Genomic DNA, 12,825 nt, shown 5'->3' with positions numbered 1-12,825 from the left:
TGCTTTCTCATTCTTTCTCTGTCTCTCTCTGGTGAGTGCACAGTCCTGGACCTGGGAGCTTGCTTTCTCACTTTCCCTCTCTCTCTCTGTCTCTCTCTGGTGAGCACGTGTGCTCTATAGCAAATTAAATAATAATGATAAATAAAATTAAAATAAATAATTTTTAAAGTTTTTTCTTTTTAAAAAATGTAAAGCTCTAAAACCTCACTTTATCTCTCTCAAAGTTGTTTTGGTTCCTTTACATAACTTAAGAAGGAATAGTGTTCTTATAACAAAAACTACTCTAATAATTAAAATATTGGTAAAATTTATAAAGAAAAACTATTCAAAACCACTTTTAAACTGTTATAAAAAAAAACTAAATCATTCTTCTAAACATTTCGGTGATTGTAGTGCTTTTTTTTCTCTTTTATTTTTTAGAGAGAGATTTTTGCTATAGGGCACATACACTCACCAGACAGACACAGAAAGACAGAGAGACAGAAAGCGAGAAATCCCCTTCCAGAGGAGATGGCCATGCCACAATTCCTTCTCCTCCATTCTCCTCTTGGGATTTTGGGCACGCACATGCACCTGGTGTGAGTTTTAAGCCACCGGGTCCAGGACTCAAACCATGGTAGACTACATCGGAGTCCAACAACATAACCATTATGCCATCTACTGATCCCTGTGATTGTATTTTTAAAATTTTGCCAGAGAGCACATGCTCTTGCTGGGGAAAAGCACCCTCCATGGGGAATAGTCACACTACAATCCCTTCTCTTCTGTTTCTCTCTCCTCCTGGGATTTTGGTCACACATGCACATGCACCTGCCATGCTTCTCTGAGACTAACCAGGTACGATCCAGCTACCTCGACCACCATGCCATGAGCTGGTCCTGTGATTGTGTTTCATACAATTCTTGAGGAACAATGCTGGTGAATACATTTATTTTTCTCTCCTAGATCCATAATTTACATTTACATTAGTATTATTTACATTCCTATGTCAAACAAAGTATGTTTGCATTTCAGAGTTAGGTAGGTATTTTTAAAATATCATACCACTTAGAACTATACAGAAAAGATTCATTGGCTTGTTATTCTCTTAATATATGACATAACAGCTTATGTTCTATTTAATAAATAAGTCCAGAAAAGATAGGATAGCATTTTTTTTGTTAAGTATAATTGCAGTACTAACATACAGAGGCCTTCAAAGGAAAGAAACAACAATGAAAAAGATTTGCCTGTTTTGACTTACAAAGTCATAATATGGAAATTCCTTCATTATAAATGATTGATAAGTAATAAAATATTAAGCCATTCTTTTCTTTCAAATAAATACTCAGGTAAGTTGAGTTATATAATATTGTCAATAGAAATTTAAACATACACAGCAGATTTTTAAGAGAAAAATTCAAGTGTGGTGAAAATAAGAAAATTCCAATTCTCAGATTGCTTTTCAATTTTTTTTTTTTTTTTGCTGTTAAGGTTAAAAATTGTCATAAAATTTACACCTCTGGCTTTCTCTCATCCTCCTATATAGCTAAAATTTTCAAAGACTGAAAAGTCTGGTTAGGCGAGTTTTATACAAATCTCCAAGTGAAATCCAACCAGTGAGGCCTTCCAGGACAACCCCAGTCCTAAGTTACGCTGGACTTCATCAGCACCGAGTGAATGAGCAAGCTAAACTAGAGTGCGGCTGAGACGGGGAAATCTATCATCCGTGGAGACTTCTATTGTAACGGTGTATCTACGTTAGAATTTAGCTTGATGCGAAGCCTTGTGGAAGAGCCACGAGTTTAAAAGCACCAAATATGGACCAAGAATTGGAAAAGGGAACTAGACAGACAGCCGGGTTATGTCCACAGCAGGTCGTTGATGATCGAGGGCACTGGCCACGGCAGGTTTTATGATGAGACTGGAAATATCAGGGAACGATATGGCAGAGGAGGGTTAGAACGTTCACATCACGATTGTTATTTTTATTTACAATTCTTCCAACTCTATTCTTCCTTGGTTACTACATTCTGATTTTTTTCTCAGAATTCCCTTCATTTTCTATTCATGTGCTTCAGGGAAGTTCATCTGACTGTATCTAGCTAATCAGAGCATTTCATTCCCCAGTATGTAGTAAGTGGTCCCCAGATGGACACACACTCAAGCAGAGTCAATGAAATTTAACCAGACTTTTTGCTAGATATGCTGCAAGAATACATTTTCTTTCTTTTTTCTTTTTTTTGGAGAGGTTTTCGCTATATGGCACGTGTGCTCGCCAGAAAGACAGAGAGAGACAGAGAGATAGAAAGCAAGAAATCACCCCCCAGGGGGCATGACCACGCCACAATCCCTTCTCCTCCATTCTCCTCTCAGGATCTTGGGCATGCACACACATGCGCCCGGCATGAGTTTAAGCCACCCGGTCGAGGACTTGAACTGCGGTCAGCTACGTGGGAGTCCAGCGACATAGTCATTACGCTAACTGCTGGTCCCAAGAATACATTTTCTCTTAGACTGACCTTGTGGCACAGTTGTAATGTCTTGCTCAATTGACACTGGAACCCACAAGGGAGCCGTGGTCTGAATCCCCAGGCCATCCGAAACACAACAGACAATATAAAAGTCTCAGGATGAAACAGTCTGGAAGACTAGTTGTGGCCCAAATAGACCCTGCGGAATGCTTATCTCTCCTCCTCTCTTTCCCCTGCATGTGCACATGCTATGTTGTAGATAAAGATGAAAGGTTTCTGTTACTCTTAAATCGGGAAGATTGTTGGCCCACAATTATTGATGACCATCTTATAAAATTAAAACTGGGAACAAAGAACCAGAATAAAGCAGAGTCACCAGAAGTTAAGAGACACTGGGTCCTTTTGATGTGTTTCATTTCCTTAATCCAGCCATACCTTCTGGTTAAAGCCAGATCCACGTTGGACCTTCGGAAGATCAAAGCATTCATTTGCATAAGCTACTTTTTGTTGAATTTTCTGAAACTTGTACCAAGAGAGTGAGTGATTATGTGAACAACTTGACAATTTAAGAAATAGTCAACCATCTATCTACCTATCTCTCCCAAAACTCTCAGCTCGGGTGTTCTGTGCTCCATGAAACTCTCTTCAGACTCCCCTCTTCCTCTGTTCTGAGGTGCTTAGCCCTGCTAGTGCCATGACCACAAGGTCCATACTGCACCACATGAACTGCATCACATGAGAGTTAGGGTGTCCTTTGAGGGAAAAAATTGTCCTATCACTAAAGTAGAGCATGATCAAGAGTATGTAATAACCACACAGTTAACTATTATTTTATTGCCAGAGGGCATATGTGCTCTCCAGAGAGAGAGAGAGAGAGAGATAGCACCCCCACACCCCCAACTGGAGCCTAGTCACACTACGGTCTTTGTCCATTTCTCCATCTGGTCAGGATCACGGGCATGCATGCACATGTGCTTGGCAAGTTTTTCAAGCTACCAAGGCTGGGTTTTGAACTGTGTTTGGCGGAGGGGGGTCCACCTCCCTATGCACAGAGCTCAACTGCTATGCTACAGGGCCAGCCCTAAAATTTTTTTAAGAGAGTTTTTTTTTTCTACAGGGCACATGTGCTTACCAGAGATACAGAGAGAGACAGAGAGACAGAAAGCAAGAAATCACCCCCCAGGGTGGATGGCCATGCCATAATTCCTTCTCCTCCAGTCTCCTCTCAGAGTTTTTGAGCTTGCACACACATGCACCCAGCATGAATTTCAAGCTGCTGGGTCCAGGACTCGAGCCACGGAAAACCATGTGGGAGTCCAACAACATAAGCATTACACCATCTGCTGGCCCACATAAACTTTTTAAAAATGAATTTAAAAAAGTAATATTTTAAGATGCACTTTAAGAGAAATAACCCTAACAGCCATATTGGTAGAAAGTACATGTTCGGAAGAGGGTGCGGTGTGTGTGTGTGTGTGTGTGTGTGTGTTGTGGTCATGTGTTTAGGAGCTGTGGGAAGTAGACCTGAAGGAATGAAGTGCCAGACGGTGTATTTGTAACAAACCAGACGCTGTTGTAAAGGCCTGGGAAAGGATGATGGCAGGGAGAGTGATGAGAAGATAGTGGAGAGACGTCTTGGACATGGACTCCATGTGATAACACTGAGTGTAGAGTGAGGAGAATGGGACCAGTAAAGATGACACCTAGAAGGAACATGGGGAGAAGGGACAAGGGGAAATCACTAAAGGACTGTGTTGTAGGTCAGTGTCACCAGTGCCGGTGGTCCCATGGACTCTCAGTTCCTGCACTTCAGTTCCATTTTAGTTTTCCAGCCCAACCTGGGGTTGAGGGCGGCTCCAGTTTGCTGTACTTTCTCCTAAGGCAAAGTTGAAGGTGTCGGGATTTCTATAGTTACACTTCATGGTGTAAAAAGTTGTGAACAAAGTTAATGAAGTTTTCTTCTTTTATTCCATTTGTTAGAGGGCTCTTCCTCCTTTCAGGATTCTGGGCATGCACACACACACACACAAGCTTGGCATGTTTCTCAAGTCACCGGGTCCAGGTTCAAACTGCATATTTGGCCACATGAAGTCAAGCCCCCTCAACTGCCAGGCCCTGGGCTGGTCCAAGTTTTTTTTTTTTTTTTTTTTTTTTTTTTTGGAGAGGTTTTTGCTATAGGGCATGTGTGCTTGCCAGACAGAGAGAGAGAGAGAGAGAGAGAGAGAGACAGAAAGCGAGAAATCACCCTCCAGGGGAGATGGCCGTGCCGCAATCACTTCTCCTCCATTCTCCTCTCGAGATCTTGGGTGCGCACGCACACGTGCCCAGCATGAGTTTAAGCCACCGGGTCTGGGACTCGAACCGTGGTCAGCTACATGGGAGTTCAGCGACATAGCCATTACGCTAACTGCTGGTCACAGATTTCTTTCTTTATCAATTTTCTTTGGCTTTTTCCAAAGTAGCCTCTTGGAGATAATATGCAGTCATTACGATGTAAAATTTTAGACTATTAATCATGAAGAAAAAATATTCTACTACAGTGAAAAACTGAACATAAAATTGTGTCTACACTACAACTGTGAAACACTTATCAAAGGGTGTGAATAAAATCCAGTAAAGAACACACAAGTTTTGTTGAGTGTCAGGAGAGTGTAAGGACCTTTATGACATTTTGATTCATATTAATTTTGCTTGAACCATATATATCCACCTAAGAATGTGTTTTAAATAGTGCGGAGATAGTTGTATTGCTTATCATGATGCAATAGGAAGCAGAAGTGATTCTGGTCAGTGTAGGTGTAAATCTGGGCTTATTACCTGACCAGGTAAAGCAAGTTAAAAAGAATGGACACAGGATCCTTGGAAATTCCTATGGAGTTGTTTAGAAATCAAATGAAATCTACGATTTTGAAAATTTGCCCCAAATTTGAAAAAAAAATGTACTCTTCCAAGTGAAATGATAATATGAACAGAGTTATGTGTGATTCTTCTAAACGAAAGAAGTACACCTGAGAATTCTGAGGATCCTGATACTGGAAATTTGGTAAAAAAGGAGAGGGGGTGACAGAATACAATTATGTCTTTTTGCCAAAAGCTTTGAGTAATGATGAAGAGTAAGGAGCTAGACTTTTATTAAAGCAGAATTATATTACAATGAGGTAATACTAACTATTGTGAGAAAGAGTCAATGTGGTTTTAAAAAAATGTCCTGAGGGAAAATCCCAGACTTAGGACTTATAATAAAGATGATACCATGCAGAAACTTTTTTTTTACTCTCGCAATCACACACAATTATAGTGATGAGATTAAAAGAGATATAAACCTAAAAGGATACCAAGAATAAGAGCACAATAGCAACATTTTAGAAGCTAACAAAGGAGATCCGTAAGCCTAACATATCTAAACAGATGTGAGAGGAAACTACATCTCAAACCAACAGTGAAGAAAGTCGAAAAACAATTTTATTTATACCACAGAATCCCCAAAAGGCTCAGAAATAGGGAGTTCTAGGTACTTATAGAAGTGAGAATGTATGAGAATTCTTAAAATAAGCACTAGGTGAGTCTAAGAAGCACTTAGATCCTCATATTTTCTCCTCCTTTTCACATGACCAGTTTACCGAGTTTGCCCAACCACAGCAAAAAAGACATTGGAGAGAATAAATGAGAAAATATCTAAAGTAGGGAACATGAAAAACAGAGAAATTAAGTCATCCTTACATGCAGAATTCTAAAACCTTCAGCTTCTAAGGCAACCAGCCATCAGCTGGTAGGCCTCAAACAGGCCAAGAGATCAAAGCAAAGAAACAGGAGGAAGCAAGTTGCAGGAAAGAGACACCTTGCAAAGAGCGAATATACATGTGTGTATGTGGTTACTTACTTTGGAAATCACTGCACGTCCTTTATAACGAGGAGTAGTAAAACTCACTCACAGCCTGTATCTCTGTGAGTAGGAGACTGAGGAAACTGCAACCTTAAATTTGCATAGATAAGTAGAAAAACAAATATTTAAGACAAGCAGAATTAGCTTGACAAAAGATTTATTGGTCGAGCAAGGCTCTTGTAGAAAAGAAGAGAATATGGTGGTTCATCTAAAAAAAAAAAAGAGGACTTCCATTGTATGGAAAATACTGAAAACAAATATGAGACCTGCCCCACTAAGAAATCAAAAAAAGGAAAGAATTGAAAAGTGTACTGAACCAGATATTTCCATGTGGTGAAAGCACCACTTCTGTTTGAGAAGGGGTGATGTCTTTTATAAGTTGACAATACAGGCCAAGAAGAGAGTGGTTGATTATAAGGACCTATTTAAATAAGATAACAAAAATGAAAGACATATTTTTTAAGTGTAATTTATTGGACCAGCAGGTGGTGTAGTGGTGAAGGTGCTGGACTCCCCAAGGGTGGACTGCGGTTTGTAGTCCCGGACACAGTGGCCTGAAACTCATGCCAGGTGTGTATGTGTGCATGCCCAAAATCCTGAGAGGAGAATGGGAGAGAAGGAATTGTGGCATGGCCTCCCCTCCTGGGGGGTGATTTCTTGTTTTCTGTCTTTCTGGAAAGTGCACATGAATATAGCAAAAGTCTCTCAAAAAAAGTAATTGATTAGAGGAATTATACTTTATCATATCAACAAAATAAGGTAACTTGCACTAAGAAACAAAGTAAACCACCTGAAAATCCTTCTCCCTAGCAATAGAATTGCTTATAATTTCTGGACTCAGAAAACACGAATTATGAAAAAAAAATCTTATGCAAAGTTATTATGTTAAAAAAAAACCACAGTGACAATCAAAACTTTACAGCATATGAGAACACTAAAAAGCAAAGCAAAGGAAGAAATAGAAGAGAATTGAAACAAAATATTCTAATATAAACTAAATGCAATCAAAACAAATATTGCAGATATGATGGACCATCACAAATCAGAAATTAAAAACTCAGAGTAGAAATGAGTGAGGAATAAGAAGAAATGAAATAGAAGCTAAATAAACCAGAAAGTTTTTGTCTAAAAATTTTGTAACAGGTAATTTCAATAATAAAGATTAGATTACAGTGTCCCCCGTGGAAAATAATAGGACCCACTACCGGAAGAGTCATAGAAGTTTGGGATCAGCAGTTGGCGTCACAGCTATGTCGCCGGACTCTCCTGTAGTCAACTGTGATTCGGTCCCGGACCCAATGGCTTAAACTCACGCCGGGCACATGTGCGTGCATGCCCAGGATCCCAGGAGGAGAATGGAGGAGAAAGGATTGCGGTGTGGCCATCCCCCCTGGGGGTGATTTCTCGCTTTCTGTCTCTCTGTTTCTTTCGGTTGAGCACACTCATCCTATAGAAAAAACTCTCAAAAAAGAAAAAAATAATCATAGAAGCTAAAACTTTTTTAAAATCTGGAAAATGAAGACAAGTATCAAAAGAAAGTAATATATATTAAAAAATAGAAAAAAATATCCCAAGTACATATCATTGAAGTCCAGGGAGATAAAGTCAATGCAATGGAATAATTAAAGAAAAGTTTTTTTGAGAGAAAAAGTAATGAATCTACTGTAGAAGACCCCTATATGGGGACCAGCAGATGGTGTAATGATTATGTCACTGGACTCCTACGTAGTTGATCACAGTTCCAGTCCCAGATCCAGTTGCTTGAAACTCATGTCAGGCTGTGTACATGTGTGGCCAAGATCCCAAGAGGAGAATGAAGGAGAAAGGACTGTGGTGTGGCCATTCCCCCTGGGGGGTGATTTCTCGCTTTCTCTTTCTCTGTCTCTCCCGTCAGCACATGTGCCCTATATTGAAAATCTGTCTCTGAAAAAATAAGAACCTGGCATATACAGGGGGATATTTTTCTAGATTAGTAAACATCAAGATATAAATTAGTAAAACTCCTAGACCTTAAAAAATAAGAGCTTAAAACTCCTAGACCTTGAAAAACTTGGGCTTCTCTCATATAAAAAATAAAGTGAAATTGGCATCAATTTCTCAACAGCAATAAAAAAAAGGCAAGATAGTAATAGGAGAAACATTTTCAAGAAACTTGAAGAAGGAAAAAGAGAGGCAAAGATTTATATCTACCTAAGCTGTGATTGAAGTTTCAAGAATATAGAAAAACAACTTTAAAAATGCAGTAGCTTGCGGAATATTTGTGCTGGGTTCAAGATGCCTAAAATTTTATTTGACCCGCTTCTTGTCAAGAGGTGAATTTTAAGTTCCCTCTTAAAATACCTGGGCTCCCTCACTACTTTAACCATAGAATATTGCAGATATTATGCTGTCTATGTTTCTAGGTAAGGGCTTTAAGAAAGAACCCGATGTACCTCGGTAGCTTGGACCTCATACCTCTGGGAAAACTAGCTTTAGCTCTCTAGAGCTGCAATGTAAGAGTCCTACTTCCCTCTTGGGAAGAACACATGAAGAGACTCAGAGATTATGTGAAAAGAAAGAGGCTGAGTTCAGCCTTGCACCCATTCATGCCAAGACATCTTCCATGTGAGTTATCTTGGACCCTCATGACTCATTCATTTGCCAACTGAATACTCTGACCACACCAATCAATATCACTATTCAACAGCAGGATAATCACACAGCAAAGCTCTGAGTTCTTGATCCACAAATCATAAGATATAATAAAATCACAGTTTGTTTTTTTTTTTTTGAGAGGTTTTTGTTACAGGGTACGTGCACTTGCTAGAGAGTCAGAGAGGGACAGAAAGCAAGAAATCACCCCCTGGGGAACGGCCATGCTGCAATTCCTTCTCCTCCATTCTTCTCTTGGGATTTTGGGCATGCACGCACATGCACCTGGTGTGAGCTTTAAGCCTCCGGGTTCGGGACTCAAATCACCGTCAACTATGTGAGACACCAGTGACATAACCATCATGCAATCTGTTGGACCCGCTAAATCATAGACATTTTTAAAGCCATTATGTTTGGGGTCAATTTATTATACCAAAATATTGGGTTATTGGAAAAGTAATGACACATTTTTGTGTAGAAAAACATAGAAAAATGTGTTATGACTTCCAATGACCCAATAGTTTACTAGAAAAATACAGAATCCTAAATTCTTTTAAAAATATTTTTATAATTTATGATTTACATAAAATTGTTATATATCTTTGTAAGGTACACTATCGTTTTTAAAAGTATTTACCCAGTATGTAACATACAAATTGAGGATATAAACATATTCACCCTCTTCAACATTTAACATTACATGATGTTGTGAACATTTGAAATTCGCTCTATTAGTTATTTTGGAAGTATATCTTGAATTGTCAATGATGTTCTTTACTGTGAAATACAGTTCTAAAGAAAAACAAAGTGATTATAAATCAGACAAGTCTCTTAAATTAATGAGGATAGATTTTTGAAGACAAAGGTACTCTTAACAGCCAATGAAAGAAGAATTTGTGATTTCAATGTAGAAAATTATGGAAGATTAAAGTTTATAATCTGAAAATATCGGTGGTATTGGTCATTGACCTAATTAGAGATAGGTAAAATTGTATATACCAGTAGTTCATTAGGAAGAGACAGAAAAAGAAAGCTTTACTCACTCACCGTGAGTTCTTGTCTGTGGTCCTGTTACTGTGCATAAAGAGAAAAATCCTCAAAAAAGCAAAATTTAAGTAGAAAATGAGGAAAGAAAACAGTTCAACATATAAAAAATGAAATAACTTAGTAAACTGAGAAATAACAACAAAGCATCCAAATCTTTAGCCTTATGAAAAAAAGAGAAAAAAGAAGCCACAAATACACAAAACCACTAATAACAAAAAGGATTGAGGAATCTAGCCATTAAATATAGAAAAACATTTTAATATGTTCTTCAAGAATGCAAGTATAAGTTATATTAGGAAAACTCTCTAATTTGTCATAATAACAATACATCTAAGAAGAAGAAATTATATGCTTATTTTAATAAACTCTGAAAAGACCTATTTAAAAAGTTCGATGCTCCTTCCAGATAGAAACACTTGATAAAATAGGTGTTAATGAATACTTTCTGGGAATCAAGGTGAATTTCTTTTAACTTGGGAGTGTGTATAGGCTTCTAATTAATATTCAAAATCCAGAACCATTTCTATTTTTTTTGAGAAGTTTTTGCTATAGGGCATGTGAGCTCACCAAATAGAGAGAGATAGAGAGACAGAAAGCAAAAAATCACCCCTAAGGAGGGGTGGCCACGCAACAATCCCTTCTCCTCCATTCTCTTCTCGGGATCTTGGGCACACATGCACATGCGCCCAGCATGAGTTTTAAGCCACCAGGTCTGGGACTCGAACCGTGGTCAACTACATGGGAGTCCAGCGACATAGCCATTATGCTAACTGCTGGTCCCATGGAACCATTTTAAAAATTAACAAATTAAACTAAATAAGCACTCTTTTGTGTGGCTAAGCAAGGAAATGAAACTACAAACTAAGTAAAGTAGCAAGATGTTAAAGTAATTTGCAAAAATCAGTATGCTTGCACCAGCTCCAGCTCTGGTGGTTAAGAGAGCCAGAAGTTACATGGTTGACCCCATGGTTCGAGTCCTAGACCTAGTGACTTGACTGACGCATTAGGCATGTGTGTACATGTCTCCAATCCTGACAGGGCAGAGAAGTGGAGGAGGCAGAACTGTGGCAAGACCATTCCTCTTGAGGGTGATTTCTCCTTTCCTTGACTCACTCTTGCCTCTGTCTCTCTCTGGAATGTTCATACTGTCATACTGTCTGGCAGGTTTTTTTTTTTTTTTTTTCAATACCCTTATATAAGGAATATAAATATTATGTAAGGAAACTTTCAAAAATTTTGTGAAAAAATAAAATTAAAGTAAATTTATTTCAGTGCAAAAAACCTTGAAATCCATGCAATTTTTTTCAGAATAAGCATTTTCCATGAATATCTTAAATACCATCATATGTGTACAATCACCAGACTGATGATATAATGAAAGAGAAATTCCTATTTACAAAAGCAAAGTGGACACATAAAATACCTAGGAATAATTTTATTAAGAATTGTGTAAAATCTATGTGAAGAAAGTATAAACCACTCTTGAAAGGCATTGGAGTTGACTTAATAAAGTCAACTTTAGTAAATAAAAAGCATAGTATATTCTTGGAGCAAGTAAATTAATATCATAAAAATGTCAAATTTTCATAAGTTTTAACACATAAATGTGAAACAGTTCCAGTAAAATATCAACGATCTTTTCTGAGGCTCAACACATTGATTCTGAAATTCATATGGAAAAAATAAACAAAGCCAAGAAAAATTGTAAAAGGGATGCTCAGGGGTGGTAAAGTGGCAAAATGCAATGCTCTGCAAGGCTGGCCCTCAAGGGTGGGTTCTGGGTTCATGTCCGGTTACTCCCTGAGTACTCTCAGCATTAATGTGCCCATGATACAGGCCTGGAGATGGATCAGTTCAGACCAATTGGAGGTGCTCTCTCGCTTTCTCTTTCTTACTCAAAGAAACACACTTTAAAAAGATCAAAAGAAGAGCCATGGAGTGAGGGTAGAAAGCTAGAGAGGCCACACAGCCTTGTCTTGCTAAAACAGTGCAGTAGTGACACATGACTAGACTAGCAGACCTGTATGAACACTCCAGAAATAGACACAATAAATATCAAAAATATATAATAAAGATGTCATCTTAGAACACTGGGGCAAGGAGCATGTATCCATAGTGGGCCAAGTAATGGTCCTCCAAAGATATCCACGTGCTAGTTCCCAGAACCCGTGAAGATACCACCTTAAATAGTAAAAAGTCTTTGCAGATGTGATTAAAATATCTGAGAAGAGGAGATTACCCTACGTTACTCATGTGGCCCCTAAGCAATTATAAGGGCCCTTACTAAAAAAAAGACAAGGTCCTGCCCCTTAGCACAATGGTTAATTGCTGTGCTTTGGGAACTAGACCCTACCTAGCTTATCATGGATCAAATCTTAGTCCTAAAAAAAGGGAATGGAAAATGGAACATATGTGTGTATATATATTATATGTATATGTATGAAACAAGAAATGAAAAATTACCTGTTGATGATAACATGCATGATGAAGCCACTTGACAGTATTCTGGATGGGAAATCGCATTTTGTATGTTGTGATGATATTCAGTGAATGAATATAAAATAAATTAATTTGAAAAAAGAAACATTTTTCTTTCCCCCCCTCTATAGTGCTTGTGGGCTTGCAGGTTGGCTGTGGCCAATGGCCAAGAGTCTCTGTTCTACAGAATTGAATTTGTTAAAGTTGTCAAGAATAAGGCCTACTTTAAGAGATACTAAGTGAAGGGAACCAGCAGTTAGCGTAATGGCTATGTCGCTGGACTCCCATGTAGTCGACCGCGGTTCGTGTCCCGGACCCGGTGGCTTGAAACTC

General features: G+C 38.5%; 1 pseudogene; it reads left to right on the top strand.

The window, feature by feature from the left end:
* The first annotated feature begins 1,863 nt into the window (after positions 1 to 1,863).
* The window catches only part of LOC102469823 (60S ribosomal protein L5-like), an 11,988-nt pseudogene continuing 1,026 nt past the window's right edge, over positions 1,864 to 12,825 (top strand).

Source organism: Tupaia chinensis, unplaced genomic scaffold (genome assembly GCF_000334495.1).
Source record: "Tupaia chinensis unplaced genomic scaffold, TupChi_1.0 Scaffold000155_1, whole genome shotgun sequence".
NCBI classification, from domain to species: domain Eukaryota; kingdom Metazoa; phylum Chordata; class Mammalia; order Scandentia; family Tupaiidae; genus Tupaia; species Tupaia belangeri.
Note: the sequence above shows the minus strand (reverse complement) of the source record. Positions and strands in the feature narration are given on the sequence as shown.